The sequence below is a fragment of the Anomaloglossus baeobatrachus genome, chromosome 6 (genome assembly GCF_048569485.1).
Source record: "Anomaloglossus baeobatrachus isolate aAnoBae1 chromosome 6, aAnoBae1.hap1, whole genome shotgun sequence".
Lineage (NCBI taxonomy): Eukaryota > Metazoa > Chordata > Amphibia > Anura > Aromobatidae > Anomaloglossus > Anomaloglossus baeobatrachus.
In genome coordinates, this window is record NC_134358.1 from 39,730,096 (window position 1) to 39,747,151 (window position 17,056).

A 17,056-nucleotide genomic window follows, 5' to 3' on the forward strand; every position below is an offset into this window, starting at 1 on the left:
AAACAAACCTCCTGGACAAGGCAAGTATGGCATGGTAAGTAGATTGGGGCAAATGGCTCAACATTATTCAAGTTTTATGGGAGATGCTAGGACATAATGAGAGTGTCTCGATAAATATAATTAATCAGTAATTTCCTTACAATTCACCAAGAGGACTCACCAGCAAAAATATTATGGACCTCTACAACAGTGGTCTTCAACTGAATGCATACCTCTTCTCTACAACTAACCCTTGCCCATTGTAACTGCAATTCTTGATATTGATATCTTCTAGAAAATGTTTAACCGGGTTCCTAGGGTAGGGTTAAGATTTCTTAAAGCAGAGGCCTCTATTCTACCTATAAGACCAGGATCCCTACCTGGTCCTACACAGTAGCTGTACAGTGGGGTACATATGACTGGTGCAACTTGTGCGGCCGCACACGGGCCCAAGATATAAGGGGGTCCATTTCTACCTCCAAAGCTGGAAGAATTTTGATGAGCTCTTGAGCTACAAAGGGGCCCTTATATTGCTTTTGCACAGGGACCCTTTTCTGTACGTTTCTGCCAGTGGGTACATCTAGACTTCTCCAATCAAGACTAAGGGGTGCTTTACATGTTGAGACATCGATACTGATATATCGTCGGGGTCATGTCGTTAGTGGCGCACATCCGGCGCCGGTAGCGACATCGCAACGTGTAAACCTTAGGTGCGACGATGAACAAGCACAGAAGTGTACAATATCACTGATCTGTGTAACGCCGTTCATTTCCATAATGTTGGGTCGACCGCAGGTACGATGTTGTTTGTCGTTCCTGCAGCTCCACACATCGCTGTGTGTGAAGCCGCAGGAGCGACAAACATCTCCTTACCTGCGTCCCGACGGCAATGCGGAAGGAAAGAGGTGGGCGGGATGTTGCGTCCTGCTCATCTCTGCCCCTCCGCTTCTATTGGCCGGCCGCTTAGTGACGTCGCAGCGTGTAAAGTACCCCTAAGTGTTTTGGAAACCATCAAGTCCAAGATGGTGCCTCCCTCAAGGTAGTCAGATAGTTTTGTTAGCCGTTAGGAGAATGATTGTTTGACGAACAACTATTCCTAACAGGTTCAGCCGAGAATTTGTCTGTTCTATGTGGGGAGAAGGGAATAGATTATAAACCCTCTGCCAGACACGTATCTTCTCTCCCTTGGGAACATACATATTTGATGGTCTGCATATCACCAAAAGTGGTCCAGCCAACAAAATCTCTAACTTGTATAACCACCTTTAAAATTCTTAAAAGATAGATGTGTGCGATCACCTCCCCAACTCTTTTGGAGAGGGTCACCAGACATCTATGAAGGACTCTAAAGGTTCCCTTCATGGTTTAACAAAAGAATGCTGTGGCAGTTAAGGGGTAATGATGACTTTTGTATGACTAGTGGTAGAGATACCCATAGAACTTTAAGATGGTGAAGGCCCTAAGATATTGTGTTTCTTTGCACCCTTCCTATTTTCATGCAAAACAATATGTCCTCATCATCAGGGTTGGTCCCACTAATTGTGAGGGTAAGAGAAACCTACTGTGGGCCAACCAAGAATTTGTGTGTTCTATGCGGAGAGAGGGGAATAGATAATAAACCCTTTGCCAAACACTTATCTTCTCTCTTTTGCGAACATACATATTTGATGACCTGCATATCACCAAAAGTGGTTCAGCCAACAAAAGTCTAACCTGTATAACCACCTTTAGACTTCATAAAAGAGAGACGTGGCGATCACCTCCCCAACTCTTTTGGAGAGGGTCACCAAACATCCATGATGGACTCTAAAGGTGAAGAACAGTCAATATACTGTATTCCCAACATAGTTAGTTATCTTCATGGTTTAACAAAAGAATGCTGAGTGTGGCGTTAATGGGTAATGATGACTCTTGCATAACGAGAGGTGGAGGTACCCATAGAACTTTAAAGAGGTCCAACCACCAGGATTTTCATATATAAACTAAAGCCAGTGCTATACTGACGCTATCATGCTGATTCTATACATACCTTTACTTCTGAGATCGGATGTATACTTTCTGAAATATAGGCAAGTAAAGTTTGTGAAATGCACTGCTATTTGATTGATAGCAGCTACAGAATATCTAAAAGGTGGGAAGGGTTCTGCTAGTTATTCCTGCCCCTGTCTGTCTTTCCTTCCCCTGTCTCTGTTATTACAGGGGAAGGAGGGAGGGAGGAAGGACAGGCAGGGAGTGGCAGGAATAACAAGCAAAACCCAACCCACCTATTAGATATTCTGTAGCTGCTGTCAATCAAATAACAGTGCATTTCACAAACTTTACTTTCCTGTATTTCAGAAAGTATACATCCAATCTCACAACTAAAGGTATGTATAGAATCAGCATGATAGTGCCAGTATAGCACTGGCTTTAGTTTATATATGAAAATCCTGGTGGTGGTCCCCTTTAAGTGATGAATACCCCAAAACATTGTGTTTCTTTGCACCCTTCCTATTTTCATGCAAAACAACATGTCCTCATCATCAGGGTTGGTCTGACCTATTGTGAGGGTAAGAGAAACCTACTATTGTCCAGCCACAAATCAAGTTTTCATAAAGTAGAAAAGAATATATGATGCATTTATTGTTTAAGACAAGTTCATGGGAACACCAAAAAATGAAACAGTAGGGTGCTATGGTTTTTCCGATAGTTGGCCCTCAGTCTCGTTTCCTCCGGGGCTCTCAGGGTAGTCCAGTGCTCATATCTCTACTTTACACTAACTTTGACTTTTTTGCAAAAAGAAGCAGAAAACTGCAATTTTCACCAAATTCTAAGAAGATTTCCCCCATGGAGGTCAACCCACAGGTAGAATTCCTTTGCATGTATCTTGCCGAATGCCACCGGATACGAAGTGTAAAAATAAGGTGCTGAGTTATCGTCTTTATTTTTTCTCACACCTTAGCAAATTCTTCACATGTCAAGTAGTTGGAGCGGCCAGTCGATCCAGGAGCTCCACATACCGCACCGCCAGATGACGATACAGAATGTGCCCGGCCGCTTCCTGCTGCGTGGCCTCCGTGAATCTCTTTGATCTGTAGTACAGTAGTTGGATGGCGGGGGGTGCCGAGCCGGTAGCGTAGACCTTCTCAACCATTCAAGCCTTTCAACGTCTTTACTCGATTAAGACTTGAAGACACAAACTGCAGATTCATCTGTCTTGATTATTCCCATGTGGTCTTGCTCTTTGAGATGTCTCGTCCTGACGTGGTGGAAGTGCGCAGGTGACGCGTAGATATTTGCCACGTGTTTCCTTTTCGGTGAGCATTTCTGTATTCTCCACAGCAGACAAGCACCTGGACATAAAAAAAAAACAAAAAAAATTCAATTAAAAAATGATTCATTACCATCTGTGGAGGATTGTGTGCATAATTATGCTTGGGGGGAGGAGGGAGGTGAAGCTGAAATATTCCTATTGCTCATTGTCAATGGTGGATCATGGTCATGTCTTCATCTAATATATAAAGCTGAGTGTGTGTGTGTGTGTATATGTCCGCTAAAGGAATCCGCACCGTCACATTTACAATCACAAAATATTGCACAGACATTCCATGTTACCCAGGGAACGTCATAGACTATGTTTTGACAGGAAAATTTAACCTCACACTTTACAGTTACTTTTCAAAAAACCTGCCTCCATTAAAGTGAATGGAGCTGGGAGCTACAGGCTATTAATAGCAGCTCTGATTGGTTGCTAAAGGAACAAAGGACATTCATAGTATAAGAAGCTTATGTGTGAGGTAATATGATGTCGGAGGAGAGACAGAGAGAGATACAGAAAGAGACAGACAGGGAAAGAGGCAGAGAGATAGAGACAGATAGACAGAGAGACCAAAACAGACAGGGAAAGAGACAGAGAGAGGGGAGTTAGTGGGGAGACAGAGACAGAGAGACAGAAAGAGACAGACAGGGGAAAGAGACAAACTAACAGACAGATAGACAGAGACAAGGAAAGAGACAGAGACAGACAGGGGAAAGAGACAGACAGGGGAAAGAGACAGACAGGGAAAGAGACAGATACAGAGATAGAGAGAGACAGACAGACACAGAGATAGGGCGATAGAGACAGACAGATACAGAAATAGAGATAGACAGAGAGACAAACACACAGAGACACACAGACAGCGACACAAAGACAGTCAGACACAGACAGAGACAAACAGAGACAGTTACTATCCTGGGCAACGCCGGGTGCTACAGCTAGTAATAAAGGCGTTATGTTTTTGGCCTTTGCTCATAAATTGACTATATCCAGCGCCCCCTCCCCCGTCATACACATTAAATAACTGTTGGGTAAATGATAGTTTGGCCAGCGTCCATATCACTACACCTTCCCATATGCAGGAGCGCTTGCTAGGTCGGGCATCCCCTGTATTCTCTATGAAGGGAGAGTAAGCAGTGACAAAATACAAACCATATACTGACATGAGATACCCCCCAAAATATCGCCATACAGTGACCCCCAAAGTAGTCTGATATAGTGCTAACATTTTATTGGCCTCATGTGTTCAGAAAATGCAGCCATAGAGTGAAGGCAGAGCTATTTTGTATTGTGCTCACATAATGGTGATATATAGGAGTGATGTAACAGGTCTTGAGTGCAAAATAATACTGCTATACAGTGCTTACATAATATAACCAGTGAGCCCTATACAGTTCTATACAATGCTAACATCCAGCTCTTACACAATACAGCAAGAGAGTGAACCTGTAACTGTTCTATAGAGTGCAAAAATAATAATGCATAGCAAGAGGGTTGGAGTGCAAAAAATAATACCGTTATACAGTGCTTACATAATATAACTAGTAAAGCTCATATTGATCTATAGAATTCTGACATTCAGTGCTTACACAATAAAGCCATAAAACCCCCTATAACAGTGCACAATATAGTGCACAAATAACACCGACGTACAATGTATATATAATACAGCCATACAGTGAACTCAATACAGTTCTGCAAAAATAATGCTGACATCCAGTGCTTACACAATAGAACCAGATCATGAACCCCATACTGTCCTATAGAGTGCAAAAATAATACTGACAAAGCGCTTACACAATTCAGCCTCACAGTGAATATATAACCGTTTTATACAGTGCAAAAATAAAACTGACATACAGAGCCAGAGAGTGAACCCAATACAGTTCAATAGAGTGCAAAAATAATAATGCATTCTAAACAATACGACAGCAAGAGGATTATAGTGAAAAAAATAATACCGCTATACAGTGCTTACATAATATTACTAGCAAAGCCCATACTGCTCTATAGAAGCTAACATAATGCTGACATATAGTGCTTACACAAAGCTTTACAGTGAACCTAACACATTTATATAGTGCAAAAATAATACTGACATAAAATGTATATATAATAGAGCCATACAATGAACCCAGTAGAGTACAAAAATAATACTGACATACAATGCTTTCACAATAGAGCCAGAGAGCGAACTTGTAACAGTTCAATAGAGTGCAAAAATAATACCGCTATAGAGTGCTTACATAATATAACTAGCAAAGCCCATACTGTTCTATAAAAGCTAACACAATGCTGATATGTTGTGCTTACACAAAGCCTTACAGTGAACCTAACACATTTATATAGTGCAAAAATAATACCGACATAACATGTATACATAATAGAGCTATACTGTGAAAGCATACAGTGCTTACACAATAAAGCTTTAAAGTGAACCTAGAACAGTTTTATAGAGTGCAAAAATAATACCGACATATAGTGCTTACACAATAGAGCCAGAGGGTGAACCCAAAACAGTTCAATAGAGTGCAAAAATAATAAGGCAGGCTTAAAAAAATAACTACAAATAATAATAATAATAATAATTATTATTATAAATAATTAATTATTTTTTATTATTATATTATTTGTATTATTATTTTATTATTATTATATTATTTACACTATTATTTTATTATTTTAGTTTTATTATTATTTTATTAGTGTTATTATGTATTATTATTATTACTATTATTTATTATAATTATTATTATAATATAATTTTCACTTATTATTATTAGTATTTTATTTATTTATATTATATTATTTACACTATTATTATTTTATTTTTATTATTATTTTATTACTGTTATTATTTTTTATTATTATTTATTATAATAATTATTATTACATTATTTTCACTATTATTTTTATTATTATTATTATATTTATTATTATTTCTATTATTATTATTATTATTATTATTATTAATAATATTAAAAAATACTGCAGCCGGAGGACTAGAGTGAGCTGTACATGGTCTGAACAGGGTCATCAAGGCGATGTTGTAATATTACAATCCCGATCCGGCCCCAGGCAGACATTATATGGTTAAAACATTCCCAGTTTGTCTCCAGAACTCACGGGCTTTGATAGTCCCACATTGGACCGGTGCTAAGGTCATCGCCTCCTCCATGGGGTGATAACATCGCAGCAATCTATGATCCCCAAATTACACGTTTCATTACAGAATGTCCGTACAACCCGGGCCGCAGCCTCTGACCCTACACATGACCTTACAGTATATCTCGATATGACCTCTGTCCGGGCACCAGGCAGCCATGGAGTTGGACAATGGAAGCCTTTGAGTACTTGTGTAAAAAAGCTTTTAAGAAAATGAAAGGACATAAAGAGGCACATTCACAGATTAGATCCTGAAACAACCCCGGCTTTATTACGTCGCTGCTTTTTTGTCCACGCTTGTAATATTGATTAGGTATTGACGATGGATGCACTGGAGGATATGGCCGGCATTGTCCATCCATCAGATGTTACCTGACAGAGATACATGGTGAGCAGAACTGAAGATGGCCTCTACCTCCTCCACTCATTTGTGCTTTTATTACTTCCTAATGGACAGGAAAGTGAATGAACAAAAAATACATTTTAATCCAAATCAATAATGGTGCGCTCTGTGTCTTCAAAACAGCATAACTTCTTCTCAGTCACTTGTACAGTTATTGAAGGAACTAGGCAGAGAGGTTGCTCCAAACATCTTGGAGAACCAACCTCAAATCTTTTATGAATACAGGCAGATACTGAGAAATACAGGCAGATACTTATCCGTTACGTATCAGGGAGGCGTCTGATCGGCTCCAAATTTATTCTGCAGCCAGAAAACAACCCCAAACATTCAGCCAATGTTAGCTAAGAAGAACGAGGAGTCCTGGAGGTGATGATCCGGCCCCCGCAGAGCCCTGGGGGTGATGATCCGGCCCCCGCAGAGCCCTGGGGGTGATGATCCGGCCCCCGCAGAGCCCTGGGGGTGATGATACGGCCACCGCAGAGCCCTGGGGGTGATGATACGGCCCCCGCAGAGCCCTGGGGGCGATGATCCGGCCCCCGCAGAGCCCTGGAGGCGAGGATCCGGCCCCCGCAGAGCCCTGGAGGCGAGGATCCGGCCCCCGCAGAGCCCTGGAGGCGAGGATCCGGCCCCCGCAGAGCCCTGGAGGCGAGGATCCGGCCCCCGCAGAGCCCTGGAGGCGAGGATCCGGCCCCCGCAGAGCCCTGGAGGCGAGGATCCGGCCCCCGCAGAGCCCTGGAGGCGAGGATCCGGCCCCCGCAGAGCCCTGGAGGCGAGGATCCGGCCCCCGCAGAGCCCTGGAGGCGAGGATCCGGCCCCCGCAGAGCCCTGGAGGCGATGATCCGGCCCCCGCAGAGCCCTGGAGGCGATGATCTGGCCCCCGCAGAGCCCTGGAGGCGATGATCCGGCCCCCGCAGAGCCCTGATCTCACATCATCCCGTCTGTCTGGGATCAAGACAAAGAAGGATCCGCACAAACCTCATACACAGAAGATCTGGAGTCAGGTCTCCAAGATGTTTGGACAAACCTGTACAAGTGACCCAGAAGAAGTGATGAAGGTGAAGGGCGGTCACCAAATACTGATGGGATTTAGATTTCTTGTTTGTTCATTCACTTTGCCTTGTCTTAATAGATAAAAAAAATAATCTATTAACACTTCTAGTTTTCAAAGAATTCTTAAAGGGGTTGTTCACTATTTGGACAACACATTCATTCCACTTGTTATCCCCCGTAAAAATATATAAGTCTATACTCCCCTCCAACGATATCTGAAGCCGTGTTTCCAGGGTCTAGTTGACCTGTTCTTACAACATGTGAACCCCACAACCAATAAGTGCCAGCTTCCTTCACCTCGCCTTCGGACGATTGAGCAGGAAGTCAGCGCTGCACTCACATCTTACTCAAATGTCCGAAGGTGGGGAGACAGACATCGGGCACTGATTGTTATGAGATGCGAGCCCCTGTGACCAATGTCACTTGGACCCTGGGAACATGGCTTGAGACATCACTGGAACCGCAGCCGAACTTTAGGTGAGTATAGGCTTATTTATTTTTACGGGGGCGAACAAGCGGAATGAGTAGGGGGTTGTTCAAGTAGTGGATATTCTGTTTAAGTTGCAGAAATTTCTTCACACCTGTCCAAAATTTTGCATAATACTGTATTTGAAAAAGACAAATAGATAATTAAATTGATATTAAATAGATGTCTAAAGACATAAATCTACAGTCTAAGAATGCATACAAAACCCAAATATGACAACATGCACAGGGGAGTAACGATCGTGGTCGCAGCAATCGCAATCACGACCGGGCCTGGGGTTATAGGAGGCCCGCTGGCCCCAGCTACTGCTTCACCTGGATGTGTATCCGAGGGCGCTCACTCAGCTGAAATATATCGCAGCACATAGTCCCGTCGGGTCCCTGCACTGTGATGTGCCGGCCGCCAATTTAGGCCTAAGCCACACGGCATAAAAATCGGTGAGAGCGGAGTGCGATAAAAAAAACCATTGCACTCAGCCTGTGTATCAGCACCCATGAGCGATTATTTTCTCAACCCTATCCGGACAAAGAAAACAATTGCAGCATGATGTGACAGTAATGCGATCCTGTTTTCTCTCGCACCCATTCAAGTCTATGGGGCGAGAGAAAAATTGCACTGCACTCGCACTACACCGGGGGAGGATGCGGGGGAGGGTGAGTATAATCTTTTATTTTTTTACTGCGTGCAGCGTACGGGGTTGTCATATGTACAGGATACAGCCAGAATGGGGACATAAACCAGGCTTGGGTCATTATGGGGACATGTATACCAGGATGGGGCCATTATGGGGACATGCATACCAAGATGGGGCCATTATGTAGATATGTGTACCAGGATGGGGCCATTATGGGGGCATGTATACCAGGATGGGGCCATTATGGGGATATGCGTTCCAGGATGGGGCCATTATGGGGACATCTATACCAGGATGGGGCCATTATGGGGATATGCGTTCCAGGATGGGGCCATTATGGGGACATCTATACCAGGATGGGGCCATTAAGGGGACAGCTATACCAGGATGGCGATATTTATACCAGGATGGGGCCATTATTGAGACATCTATAACAGGATGGGGCCATGATGCAGACATATATACCAGGATGGGGACATATATACCAGGATGGGGCCAGGATGTGGCTATATACCAGGATGGGCCATGATGGGGATATATATACCAGGATATAGCCATGATGAGGTCACTCACCAGGATGGAGCCATGATGGAGACATACTGTATATGCCAGGTTGAGGCTACATATACCAGGATGGGTCATGGTGGGAACATATATACCAGGATGGGACCATATATTTCAGGATTTAGCCATGATGAGGTCATACACCAGGATGGGGCCATGATGAGGTCACATATACCAGGATGGGCCATGATAGGGATATATATACCAGGATGAGGTCATGTAGTCCAGGATTTACCCATGATGAGGTCATACACGAGGATAGGGGGGACAAATTTACCAGGAAGTGGCCCAGGATGAGGGACCTTAGTGCAGGCTTGGGGTCAGTACTACACAATGAAAGGGGAGAGGGGATAACTTGTATATGTCTTTATAGGATTTAGTATGCTACAGCAGCCCATACATCTGACCAACATGTGGTGGGCCCAGGCTCAAACTTTGCACCGGGGCCCATCGGTCTCTAGCTACGCTACTGGACATGCATCATAACAAATGGAACATTCCTCCAAATCAGTTCCCATATTCTATTAATCTTTTATTATTATTTTCCGTACCGTACTTTGAACAGTAAAGTACTTTTAATATCTAAACCCTCCATGACATCTATTGCGCAATGATCTCATGGTCGTCTGGGTTTATATACAGCTACTGATCGCCCTCCCGGTAAAGTTCAGATGAAAGTGGAGCATTAAAAGACGGAACATAAAAGTGCCGTGAGATTGGGGATTCCTGGAAGAGTCGCGTCACAATGAGCGAGACAGGTGATAGATGTTCCCCCGGTACCTGCGATATGAAACCCGAGAGGTAATTACTACTCAATTACCTACTTAGGCCCTTGACACGGATGATATAAGTGGCAGCAATGGATGAATGGCCTCTCCCGGGATGAATAGACCCGGCCGCCCGCTTATCCAATATACAGTATGTGCACGAAACAAAAAAAATAAATAAATAACACACGAGACAAAAAGCGAAGAATGGCTTTGATATCCGAGATTAAAGAGAGGACTTCAGAGTGGAGGAGTTTGTGGATAATGATCCAGGCTTTCATCAGTGAAACCCAAATTACCAACTCCACTCACAACCCTATCATATCCTCTGCGGCTCGGCACAAGTTACTTATTACAGAGACTTCCATACCGTCATCTAACTTTCAGGGAAATGAGCGAAACCAGATCCCGGCTTTTCAATTTTTCTTCTTTTTTTTTATTATTTTCACCCTTTTTCTCTCGGGAGGGATCAGCTGTCGGAAACACATGCCTGGCCATAGACAAAAACAGAAAGAGAGAAAAAAATAAAAGAGTCCTACGTGAACACAGTGACCATCTGCTCCAGAACGCTGAGTAATAAGATCTAATGAAATCTTCAGCCCCGGCCCACCAGTCTGACGGTTTTTAACTTGGCCACAGCCGGGAAGTAGGAGCTGCCAAAAGCCAATTTAAAAGGAGTGCTGTGTTTTGGAAGAGCTACGTCCAAGAAGAACACAAGCTGAGATTTAGAAACCACAGCTGATTTCCTCTAACCCCCCTCAAGGGCACATTCCTTGTCTCCAGTCTATTGAACATGTCATTGAGGAAGTAGACAATGCTCCTTCTCTCGCTCATATGCACCGTATGTTTCCCATTTATGAGTTGGCATGAGTTACTTCTCTCCACCAGACGTCACCTAGAAGTCACTTTACTTTCTTTCAGGAGGGAAAAGTAAGGGGGGAGTAATATTGGGAAGTGAGAAGAAGCTGTTTCAACCGGATGTAGATTCCTGAGAAAGTAGCGAAGATTATAAGAAAGTTGTGTTGAATCATTTCCCCTCCTCCTGTGTGGTATTCGTGGGTGAAGAAAACTTTCTTCCATTAGAGATACACAGACATTCCTGGTCCTGCGAGATTGACCATCATACAAGAGGAACACATTGATGTGGTCACTCCCTAGGCATAAATCCAAGGAATGCTTCACAGTGAATGACACAAAGTCAACTCCAAGAGAAGGTTTGAGGAGATGAGTCCCCAATTTATGGAGGTGGGTGATGTTTCTTGGGTCATGTCATTTCCAATTCTTAAAAGGACAGGACACCACTGAATTCCTTCAAAGAATAGGAAGTGTGGCAAGACTATCAGGCTTTTTAACTGGATATTTGAGGAGGGGTGGAGCTTTGGACTTGGTTGTCCTGCCCAAGAGGAACTGTGTTTGTATCATATCCTCCTTCTTGTGGCATTAGTGGGTGAGAAAAACTTCTTCCATTGGAGAGACATTCCTGGTCCTGTGGGATTGACCATTGTTCAAGAGGAACATTACACATTGATGTGGTCACTCCCTAGACATAAATCCAAAGAATGTTTCAAAAACAATGACCACCAGATTGGTTTGTCAGTCTCTGCAAGAAGAAAAGGTTTCTCCTTAGACCTCAAAGAGAATGAACCGAAGTCAACTACAAGAGAAGTCTTGAGGAAACGAATTCCTCTTTATGGTATTGGGTCATGCAATTTCCAGTTCTTAAAGAAGGACAGGACACTTCACTGAATTCCTTCAAAGAATAGGAAGGCTCTTAGGCTTTTTAACTGGGTATTTGAGGAGGGGTGGAGCTTTGGACTTTGTTGTCCTGCCCAAGAGGAACCGTGTTTGTATCATATCCTCTTTCTTGTGGTATTAGTGGGTGAGAAAAACTTCTTCCATTGGAGAGACATTCCTAGTCTTGTGGGATTGACCATCGTTCAAGAGGAACATTACACATTGATGTGGTCACTCCCTAGATATAAATACAAAGAATGCTTCAAAGAGTCAACTACAAGGGAAGTGTTGAGGAGACTAGTTTCTAGGGTCATGGTATTTTTAATTCTTAAAGGACAGGACACTTCACTGAATGTCTTCCAAGAATAGGAAGCGTGGCACAATTCTCATGCTTTTAACTGAGTATATGAGGAGGGGTGGAGCTTTGGACTTGGTTGCTCTGCCCAAGAGGAACCCTGTCTGCTGTTCTACTGCTTTATAGGCTGTCTCATTGAAACATTTAACCTATGCATAGACTATCTCCTACTGTATAAAACCACATCAACCCTAGACTTCACATAGAAGTAATTTTACTTTCTTTTGGGAGTTAAGGAGGGAGTTTAATATTTGGCTTTTGAAGCTGTTTAGGCCAAATGTGTATTCCTGAAAAAGTAATACAGTTTATAAGAAAGTTGTGAGATAACCAAACAAAGTTAACTACAAGAGAAGTGTTGAGGAGACAAGTTTCTTGGGTCATGTAATTTCCAATTCTTAAAGGGCAGGACACTTCACTGAATTCCTACAAAGAATAGGAAGTGTGGCAAGGTTATCAGGCTTTTTAACTGGCTATTTGAGGAGGAGTGGAGCTTTGGACTTGGTTGTCCCACCCAAGAGGAACTATGATTGTATCATATCCTCCTTTTGTGGTATTAGTGGTTGAAGAAAACTTTCTTTCATTGGAGATACACGGACATTCCTAGTCGTGTGGGATTTACCATCATACAAGTGGAACATTACACATTGATGTGGTCACTCCCTAGACATAAATCCAAAGAATGTTCCAAAGAGAATGACACAAAATCAACTCCAAGAGAAGTGTTGAGAAAACGAGTCCCCCTTTATGGTGGTTGGTGATGTAATTTCAAATTCTTAAAGGACAGGACACTTCACTGAATTCCTACAAAGAATAGGAAATGTGGCAAGGCTCTCAGGCTTTTTAACTGGCTATTTGAGGAGGAGTGGAGCTTTGGACTTTGATGTCCCGCCCAAGAGGAACCATAATTGTATCATATTCTCCTTCTTGTGGTATTAGTGGTTGAAGAAAATTTTCACACACGGACATTCCTGGTCCTGTGGGATTGACCATCATACAAGTAGAATATTAAAGTCGATGCAGTCACTCTCTAGACAGAAATCCAAAGAATGCTTCAAAGTGAATGAAACAAAGTCAACTAAAGGAGAATTGTTGACGAGACAGGTTTTTTGGGTCATGTCTTTTAGAATTTTTAAAGGACAGGACACACTTCACTGAATTCCTACAAGGAATAGAAACTGTGGCAAGACTCTGGCTTTTTAACCGAATATTTGAGGAGGGGTGAAGCTTTAGACTTGGTTGTCCCACCCAAGAGGAACCCTGTCAGCTGTTCTACTGCTTTATAGGCTGTTTCAATGAAACATTTAACTCATACATACACTATCTCCTACTATATAATACCACATCAGCCATAGACTTCACATAGAGGTCATTTTACTCTCTTTTGGGAGTTAAGGAGGGGTCTTAATATTTGGACCGGAGAAGCTGTTTAGGCCAAATGTGTATTCCTGAAAAAGTAAAAAAGATTATAAGAAAGTTGTGAGATAACCACGTTTGTATCGTATCCTCCTTCTGTGTGGTATTAGTGAGTGAAGAAAACTTTCTTCCATTGGAGATACACAGAAATTCCTAGCCCTGTGTGATTGATCATCATACAAGAGGAATATTACACATTGATGTGGTCACTCCCTAGCTATAAATCCAAAGAATGCTTCAAAGAGAATGAAACAAAGTCAACTACAAGACAAGTGTTGAGGAGACGAGTCCCCCTTTATGGTGGTAGGTCATGTAATTTCCAATTCTTACAGAAGGACAGGATATGTCATTGAATTCCTACAAAGAATTGGAAGTATGGCAAGACTCTCAAAGCTTTTTATCCAAGTATTTGAGGAGGGGTGGAGCTTTGGACTTGGTTCTCCCGCCCAAGAGGAACCCTGTCTGCTCTTCTACTGCTTTTTAGGCTGTCATTTTAAGAAGGAGTCTTAATATTTGGACTGGAGAAGCTGTTTAGCTGTTGAAACTGTAAATGCCGTTCTATTGATGCACATGGCAAAGGATTGTCTGTGTTTTTACACCATTGTTAGCAGGTTTCTCTCATAGCTCAACTCTCCTGCACTGCTCCACAACTGGGCAGTGCAAAGCTGAGCCACAAGCTGATCGGTGTTTTTTTTGCCTGCTACAGACTGGTCAATGATGTGATACTGTAAATCCTGTTCTATTGATGCACATGGCAAAGGATTATCTTCTGCCACATCAAGATCAACAGAGAAACATTTGCCGCTTTGCATCACTTATCCATCAGCAGCAGGTAATAAATGCAGTTCAGCATATTTATTCCAAGCTCGGATGTGGAAGAGTGCAGGAGAGTTGTGTTCGGCTAAAAACCAGCAAACAATTATGTAAAAAGATAGATGTATAGATGATATTGATGTATATGGCAAAAATACAAATCAGTCAGATGAAGACTGCAGAAGAGTATACAGTGTGCAAGAGCACAGAGTGTATAATAAAGGTAGAGTAATCTCCGTAAATGAAGTGAGGGCAGAACAGAACTATGCTGGCCGGAATCCATCTGAGGCCTGAAACACACTTCCGTTAAAATCACGCACGTGCCGCGAGACATGTATTTACCCTGCGTGTTGCGTGTGCTAAGTACGTGTCTCGAGTACGTGCGGTCCAAGTGTGTTCTACGTGTGCTCTCCGCGATAGCACATGTAGAACCGGTAATTTGCATACTCACATGGTCCTTCCTGCTGTCCGCGCTGCTGTCCGTGGTGCTGATCCTCGGTCTCCAGCCCTCCCGTCTCCCCGCTGCTGCTGCTGCCAGGCAGTGAAGTGAATATTAAATGAGCATAATGAGCGGCGGTCGGCAGCAGCGGCAGAGACAGGAGGGCTGGAGAAGGTGAGTAAATGTTTTGGTTTTTTTTTCACTGACACATGTGATTTCTCCGGCGCGTGTCACACGGGACCGCATCCACACTACACCCGTGTGGCACGGGCCATGTGACACCCGTGCTGCCGGAGAAAACGTGGACATGTCAGCGTGTAGAAAAACGCACACACGTACAAACGCACACGGACACACGTTTCGTGTGGTTTTACGTGTGTGTGCCTGCTACAATAGGGTAGCATTGCTGAACGTGTCTCCATGCCGCTGGTACGTGCAAAAAATGACAAACACGTACCGGCGGCACGGATGTGTGTCGGAGGCCTGAGAGAGACTACACTGCCTACCATCAATCAGAAGCAGTGAACCTACAGTAGTTATTTCAGATGGCAAATAGAGGGTAAATAGAGCATGGAGGGGCTGACATGTGCAAAATGGTGACAATTTAAGACTAATTTTATAAATATACTATCTGTAATACCCGGCGTTGCGTAGGATAGTAACTAAACATCCAAACAGTTTCTGTGTATGTGTTTCTTTCTGTGTGTTTCTTTCTGTGTGTTTCTCTTTCTGTATGTGTCTCTTTCTGTATGTGTCTCTTTCTGTGTGTTTCTCTTTCTGTGTATGTGTCTCTGTGTATGTGTTTCTTTCTGTGTGTTTCACTTTCTGTGTACGTGTCTGTGTATTTTTCTTTTTGTGTATGTGTCTCTTTCTGTGTTTCTTTGTGTGTGTCTCTTTCTGTATGTGCTTATTTCTGTGTGTCTCTTTCTGTGTATCATAGTATCATAGTTTTTAAGGTTGAAGGGAGACTCTAAGTCCATCTAGTTCAACCCGTAGCCTAACATGTTGATCCAGAGGAAGGCAAAAAAAAACCCCAATGTGGCAAACAAGTTCCAATGGGGAAAACATTTCCTTCCTTCGTCCACATCTGGCAATCAGACTAGTTCCCTGGATCAATACCCTGTCATAAAATCTAATATACATAACTGATAATATTACATTTTTCAAGAAAGGCATCCAGGCTCTGCTTAAATGTTAGTAGTGAATCACTCATTACAACATCATGCGGCAGAGAGTTCCATAGTCTCACTGCTCGTACAGTAAAGAATCCTCCTCTGTGATTATGATTAAACCTTCTTTCCTCAAGACGTAGCGGATGCCCCCGTGTTCCAGTCGCAGGCCTAGGTGTAAAAAGATCTTTGGAAAGGTCTCTGTACTGTCCCCTCATATATTTATACATTGTGATTAGATCCCCCCTAAGCCTTCGTTTTTCCAGACTAAATAACCCCAAGTTTAATAACCTGTCTTGGTATTGCAGCCCCCCCATTCCTCTAATAATCTTGGTGGCTCTTCTCTGCACCCTCTCCAGTTCAGCTATGTCCTTCTTATATATCGGTGAGCAGAATTGTACACAGTATATAAGTGCGGTCGCACTAGTGACTTGTACAGAGGTAGAACTATATTTTTTTCATGAACACGTATACCTCTTTTAATACATCCCATTATTTTATTAGCCCTGGCAGCAGCTGCCTGACACTGTCCACTAAAGTGAAGTTTACCATCCACCCATACACCCAAGTCTTTTTCTGTGTCTGTTTTACCCAGTGTTCTACGATTAAGTACATAATCATAAATGTTATTTCCTCTACCCAAGTGCATGACCTTACATTTATCTACATTAAACTTCAATTGCCACTTCTCAGCCCAATCCTCCAATTTATATAAATCTCCCTGTAATATAAAATTATCCTCCTCTGTATTGATTACCCTGCAGAGTTTAGTATCATCTGCAAATA

The 17,056-nt window shown here is 42.8% G+C and overlaps 1 long non-coding RNA gene across 1 annotated transcript in view; it reads right to left on the reverse strand.

The window, feature by feature from the left end:
• Positions 1–2,576: 2,576 nt before the first annotated feature.
• The window catches only part of LOC142244007 (uncharacterized), a 102,435-nt gene continuing 87,955 nt past the window's right edge, over positions 2,577–17,056 (reverse strand). The window contains exon 3 of the long non-coding RNA XR_012724421.1: positions 2,577–3,311. This is a non-coding gene — a long non-coding RNA (uncharacterized LOC142244007). The remainder of the gene's footprint in view (positions 3,312–17,056) is intronic.